We start from the raw sequence: 6,566 nt of genomic DNA, 5'->3' as shown, positions 1-6,566 counted from the left end.
GCTCCTCCAATGGGTCCCGGGACCCCTCCCACCCAGCCACCCAGCTTCATGCTGGCGCTGGCAGCCTTGCCACACGCAGGGCCCTCCTTTGGCCCTGCTTGGGTCCAGGTCCCTCTCTTGAGGATCTACTCCCCTGGATTGCAGAGGAGTGCCATCAGCTGGCCTCTGCGCCCTGAAGGCTGCCTATGGGAAAACACAGCCCTGCCCCTCGCCTGGGCCCCCTTGGCTGCAGGAACCCTGACACCTGGCAGTGGACCTGGGCGCTGCGCTGACCTTGGCCTGCGCGATCCCCTCCCTTCCCTCCCCTGCCCTCTCGCCTTGCATGCTGCCCCTAAGCCCAGCCAGCCCTCCCTAAGCCCGGAGCTTTAAGCTCCAGTCCTGGGGCCTGGCTCCTGGGCCGGGCCCCTGAGCGCGGGTTCGTCGTCGCGTCGCGTGGCGTGCCGTGGCGTCGGGTGGCGTCGCTCCAGGTCGTCGGGTCCGACGGGGGCCCCTTGCTTGGGCCCCCTACCGCGCGCGCTCCCTCCCGCGGTACCCCTTGCGCCGTGGCCCCCCCACCCCACCCCACTCTTTCCTCCTCCTCCTCCTCCTCCTCCTCCTCCTCCTCCTCCTCCTCCTCGCGCCGCCCCTTCCTCCCCTTCCCTCTTTCCCCTTGAGCTCTCTCCCTGCTGCTTGTCCTAGGTCGCGTGGCTCCCTAGCCTGGGCTCCTCCAATGGGTCCCGGGACCCCTCCCACCCAGCCACCCAGCTTCATGCTGGCGCTGGCAGCCTTGCCACACGCAGGGCCCTCCTTTGGCCCTGCTTGGGTCCAGGTCCCTCTCTTGAGGATCTACTCCCCTGGATTGCAGAGGAGTGCCATCAGCTGGCCTCTGCGCCCTGAAGGCTGCCTATGGGAAAACACAGCCCTGCCCCTCGCCTGGGCCCCCTTGGCTGCAGGAACCCTGACACCTGGCAGTGGACCTGGGCGCTGCGCTGACCTTGGCCTGCGCGATCCCTCCCTTCCCTCCCCTGCCCTCTCGCCTTGCATGCTGCCCCTAAGCCCAGCCAGCCCTCCCTAAGCCCGGAGCTTTAAGCTCCAGTCCTGGGGCCTGGCTCCTGGGCCGGGCCCCTGAGCGCGGGTTCGTCGTCGCGTCGCGTGGCGTGCCGTGGCGTCGGGTGGCGTCGCTCCAGGTCGTCGGGTCCGACGGGGGCCCCTTGCTTGGGCCCCTACCGCGCGCGCTCCCTCCCGCGGTACCCCTTGCGCCGTGGCCCCCCCACCCCACCCCACTCTTTCCTCCTCCTCCTCCTCCTCCTCCTCCTCCTCCTCCTCCTCGCGCCGCCCCTTCCTCCCCTTCCCTCTTTCCCCTTGAGCTCTCTCCCTGCTGCTTGTCCTAGGTCGCGTGGCTCCCTAGCCTGGGCTCCTCCAATGGGTCCCGGGACCCCTCCCACCCAGCCACCCAGCTTCATGCTGGCGCTGGCAGCCTTGCCACACGCAGGGCCCTCCTTTGGCCCTGCTTGGGTCCAGGTCCCTCTCTTGAGGATCTACTCCCCTGGATTGCAGAGGAGTGCCATCAGCTGGCCTCTGCGCCCTGAAGGCTGCCTATGGGAAAACACAGCCCTGCCCCTCGCCTGGGCCCCTTGGCTGCAGGAACCCTGACACCTGGCAGTGGACCTGGGCGCTGCGCTGACCTTGGCCTGCGCGATCCCCTCCCTTCCCTCCCCTGCCCTCTCGCCTTGCATGCTGCCCCTAAGCCCAGCCAGCCCTCCCTAAGCCCGGAGCTTTAAGCTCCAGTCCTGGGGCCTGGCTCCTGGGCCGGGCCCCTGAGCGCGGGTTCGTCGTCGCGTCGCGAGGCGTGCCGTGGCGTCGGGTGGCGTCGCTCCAGGTCGTCGGGTCCGACGGGGGCCCCTTGCTTGGGCCCCCTACCGCGCGCGCTCCCTCCCGCGGTACCCCTTGCGCCGTGGCCCCCCACCCCACCCCACTCTTTCCTCCTCCTCCTCCTCCTCCTCCTCCTCCTCCTCCTCCTCCTCGCGCTGCCCCTTCCTCCCCTTCCCTCTTTCCCCTTGAGCTCTCTCCCTGCTGCTTGTCCTAGGTCGCGTGGCTCCCTAGCCTGGGCTCCTCCAATGGGTCCCGGGACCCCTCCCACCCAGCCACCCAGCTTCATGCTGGCGCTGGCAGCCTTGCCACACGCAGGGCCCTCCTTTGGCCCTGCTTGGGTCCAGGTCCCTCTCTTGAGGATCTACTCCCCTGGATTGCAGAGGAGTGCCATCAGCTGGCCTCTGCGCCCTGAAGGCTGCCTATGGGAAAACACAGCCCTGCCCCTCGCCTGGGCCCCCTTGGCTGCAGGAACCCTGACACCTGGCAGTGGACCTGGGCGCTGCGCTGACCTTGGCCTGCGCGATCCCCTCCCTTCCCTCCCCTGCCCTCTCGCCTTGCATGCTGCCCCTAAGCCCAGCCAGCCCTCCCTAAGCCCGGAGCTTTAAGCTCCAGTCCTGGGGCCTGGCTCCTGGCCGGGCCCCTGAGCGCGGGTTCGTCATCGCGTCGCGTGGCGTGCCGTGGCGTCGGGTGGCGTCGCTCAGGTCGTCGGGTCCGACGGGGGCCCCTTGCTTGGGCCCCCTACCGCGCGCGCTCCCTCCCGCGGTACCCCTTGCGCCGTGGCCACCCCACCCCACCCCACTCTTTCCTCCTCCTCCTCCTCCTCCTCCTCCTCCTCCTCCTCCTCGCGCCGCCCCTTCCTCCCCTTCCCTCTTTCCCCTTGAGCTCTCTCCCTGCTGCTTGTCCTAGGTCGCGTGGCTCCCTAGCCTGGGCTCCTCCAATGGGTCCCGGGACCCCTCCCACCCAGCCACCCAGCTTCATGCTGGCGCTGGCAGCCTTGCCACACGCAGGGCCCTCCTTTGGCCCTGCTTGGGTCCAGGTCCCTCTCTTGAGGATCTACTCCCCTGGATTGCAGAGGAGTGCCATCAGCTGGCCTCTGCGCCCTGAAGGCTGCCTCTGGGAAAACACAGCCCTGCCCCTCGCCTGGGCCCCCTTGGCTGCAGGAACCCTGACACCTGGCAGTGGACCTGGGCGCTGCGCTGACCTTGGCCTGCGCGATCCCCTCCCTTCCCTCCCCTGCCCTCTCGCCTTGCATGCTGCCCCTAAGCCCAGCCAGCCCTCCCTAAGCCCGGAGCTTTAAGCTCCAGTCCTGGGGCCTGGCTCCTGGGCCGGGCCCCTGAGCGCGGGTTCGTCGTCGCGTCGCGTGGCGTGCCGTGGCGTCGGGTGGCGTCGCTCCAGGTCGTCGGGTCCGACGGGGGCCCCTTGCTTGGGCCCCCTACCGCGCGCGCTCCCTCCCGCGGTACCCCTTGCGCCGTGGCCCCCCACCCCACCCCACTCTTTCCTCCTCCTCCTCCTCCTCCTCCTCCTCCTCCTCCTCCTCCTCGCGCCGCCCCTTCCTCCCCTTCCCTCTTTCCCCTTGAGCTCTCTCCCTGCTGCTTGTCCTAGGTCGCGTGGCTCCCTAGCCTGGGCTCCTCCAATGGGTCCCGGGACCCCTCCCACCCAGCCACCCAGCTTCATGCTGGCGCTGGCAGCCTTGCCACACGCAGGGCCCTCCTTTGGCCCTGCTTGGGTCCAGGTCCCTCTCTTGAGGATCTACTCCCCTGGATTGCAGAGGAGTGCCATCAGCTGGCCTCTGCGCCCTGAAGGCTGCCTATGGGAAAACACAGCCCTGCCCCTCGCCTGGGCCCCCTTGGCTGCAGGAACCCTGACACCTGGCAGTGGACCTGGGCGCTGCGCTGACCTTGGCCTGCGCGATCCCCTCCCTTCCCTCCCCTGCCCTCTCGCCTTGCATGCTGCCCCTAAGCCCAGCCAGCCCTCCCTAAGCCCGGAGCTTTAAGCTCCAGTCCTGGGGCCTGGCTCCTGGGCCGGGCCCCTGAGCGCGGGTTCGTCGTCGCGTCGCGTGGCGTGCCGTGGCGTCGGGTGGCGTCGCTCCAGGTCGTCGGGTCCGACGGGGGCCCCTTGCTTGGGCCCCCTACCGCGCGCGCTCCCTCCCGCGGTACCCCTTGCGCCGTGGCCCCCCCACCCCACCCCACTCTTTCCTCCTCCTCCTCCTCCTCCTCCTCCTCCTCCTCCTCCTCCTCCTCCTCGCGCCGCCCCTTCCTCCCCTTCCCTCTTTCCCCTTGAGCTCTCTCCTGCTGCTTGTCCTAGGTCGCGTGGCTCCCTAGCCTGGGGCTCCTCCAATGGGTCCCGGGACCCCTCCCACCCAGCCACCCAGCTTCATGCTGGCGCTGGCAGCCTTGCCACACGCAGGGCCCTCCTTTGGCCCTGCTTGGGTCCAGGTCCCTCTCTTGAGGATCTACTCCCCTGGATTGCAGAGGAGTGCCATCAGCTGGCCTCTGCGCCCTGAAGGCTGCCTATGGGAAAACACAGCCCTGCCCCTCGCCTGGGCCCCCTTGGCTGCAGGAACCCTGACACCTGGCAGTGGACCTGGGCGCTGCGCTGACCTTGGCCTGCGCGATCCCCTCCCTTCCCTCCCCTGCCCTCTCGCCTTGCATGCTGCCCCTAAGCCCAGCCAGCCCTCCCTAAGCCCGGAGCTTTAAGCTCCAGTCCTGGGGCCTGGCTCCTGGGCCAGGCCCCTGAGCGCGGGTTCGTCGTCGCGTCGCGTGGCGTGCCGTGGCGTCGGGTGGCGTCGCTCCAGGTCGTCGGGTCCGACGGGGGCCCCTTGCTTGGGCCCCCTACCGCGCGCGCTCCCTCCCGCGGTACCCCTTGCGCCGTGGCCCCCCCACCCCACCCCACTCTTTCCTCCTCCTCCTCCTCCTCCTCCTCCTCCTCCTCCTCCTCCTCCTCGCGCCGCCCCTTCCTCCCCTTCCTCTTTCCCCTTGAGCTCTCTCCCTGCTGCTTGTCCTAGGTCGCGTGGCTCCCTAGCCTGGGCTCCTCCAATGGGTCCCGGGACCCCTCCCACCCAGCCACCCAGCTTCATGCTGGCGCTGGCAGCCTTGCCACACGCAGGGCCCTCCTTTGGCCCTGCTTGGGTCCAGGTCCCTCTCTTGAGGATCTACTCCCCTGGATTGCAGAGGAGTGCCATCAGCTGGCCTCTGCGCCCTGAAGGCTGCCTATGGGAAAACACAGCCCTGCCCCTCGCCTGGGCCCCCTTGGCTGCAGGAACCCTGACACCTGGCAGTGGACCTGGGCGCTGCGCTGACCTTGGCCTGCGCGATCCCCTCCCTTCCCTCCCCTGCCCTCTCGCCTTGCATGCTGCCCCTAAGCCCAGCCAGCCCTCCCTAAGCCCGGAGCTTTAAGCTCCAGTCCTGGGGCCTGGCTCCTGGGCCGGGCCCCTGAGCGCGGGTTCGTCGTCGCGTCGCGTGGCGTGCCGTGGCGTCGGGTGGCGTCGCTCCAGGTCGTCGGGTCCGACGGGGGCCCCTTGCTTGGGCCCCCTACCGCGCGCGCTCCCTCCCGCGGTACCCCTTGCGCCGTGGCCCCCCCACCCCACCCCACTCTTTCCTCCTCCTCCTCCTCCTCCTCCTCCTCCTCCTCCTCCTCGCGCCGCCCCTTCCTCCCCTTCCCTCTTTCCCCTTGAGCTCTCTCCCTGCTGCTTGTCCTAGGTCGCGTGGCTCCCTAGCCTGGGCTCCTCCAATGGGTCCCGGGACCCCTCCCACCCAGCCACCCAGCTTCATGCTGGCGCTGGCAGCCTTGCCACACGCAGGGCCCTCCTTTGGCCCTGCTTGGGTCCAGGTCCCTCTCTTGAGGATCTACTCCCCTGGATTGCAGAGGAGTGCCATCAGCTGGCCTCTGCGCCCTGAAGGCTGCCTATGGGAAAACACAGCCCTGCCCCTCGCCTGGGCCCCCTTGGCTGCAGGAACCCTGACACCTGGCAGTGGACCTGGGCGCTGCGCTGACCTTGGCCTGCGCGATCCCCTCCCTTCCCTCCCCTGCCCTCTCGCCTTGCATGCTGCCCCTAAGCCCAGCCAGCCCTCCCTAAGCCCGGAGCTTTAAGCTCCAGTCCTGGGGCCTGGCTCCTGGGCCGGGCCCCTGAGCGCGGGTTCGTCATCGCGTCGCGTGGCGTGCCGTGGCGTCGGGTGGCGTCGCTCAGGTCGTCGGGTCCGACGGGGGCCCCTTGCTTGGGCCCCCTACCGCGCGCGCTCCCTCCCGCGGTACCCCTTGCGCCGTGGCCCCCCCACCCCACCCCACTCTTTCCTCCTCCTCCCCCTCTCCTCCTCCTCCTCCTCCTCCTCCTCCTCCTCCTCGAACCGCCCCTTCCTCCCCTTCCCTCTTTCCCCTTGAGCTCTCTCCCTGCTGCTTGTCCTAGGTCGCGTGGCTCCCTAGCCTGGGCTCCTCCAATGGGTCCCGGGACCCCTCCCACCCAGCCACCCAGCTTCATGCTGGCGCTGGCAGCCTTGCCACACGCAGGGCCCTCCTTTGGCCCTGCTTGGGTCCAGGTCCCTCTCTTGAGGATCTACTCCCCTGGATTGCAGAGGAGTGCCATCAGCTGGCCTCTGCGCCCTGAAGGCTGCCTCTGGGAAAACACAGCCCTGCCCCTCGCCTGGGCCCCCTTGGCTGCAGGAACCCTGACACCTGGCAGTGGACCTGGGCGCTGCGCTGACCTTGGCCTGCGCGATCCC

The sequence above is a fragment of the Callospermophilus lateralis genome, chromosome 10, assembly GCF_048772815.1.
Source record: "Callospermophilus lateralis isolate mCalLat2 chromosome 10, mCalLat2.hap1, whole genome shotgun sequence".
NCBI classification, from domain to species: Eukaryota; Metazoa; Chordata; class Mammalia; order Rodentia; family Sciuridae; genus Callospermophilus; species Callospermophilus lateralis.
Note: the sequence above shows the minus strand (reverse complement) of the source record.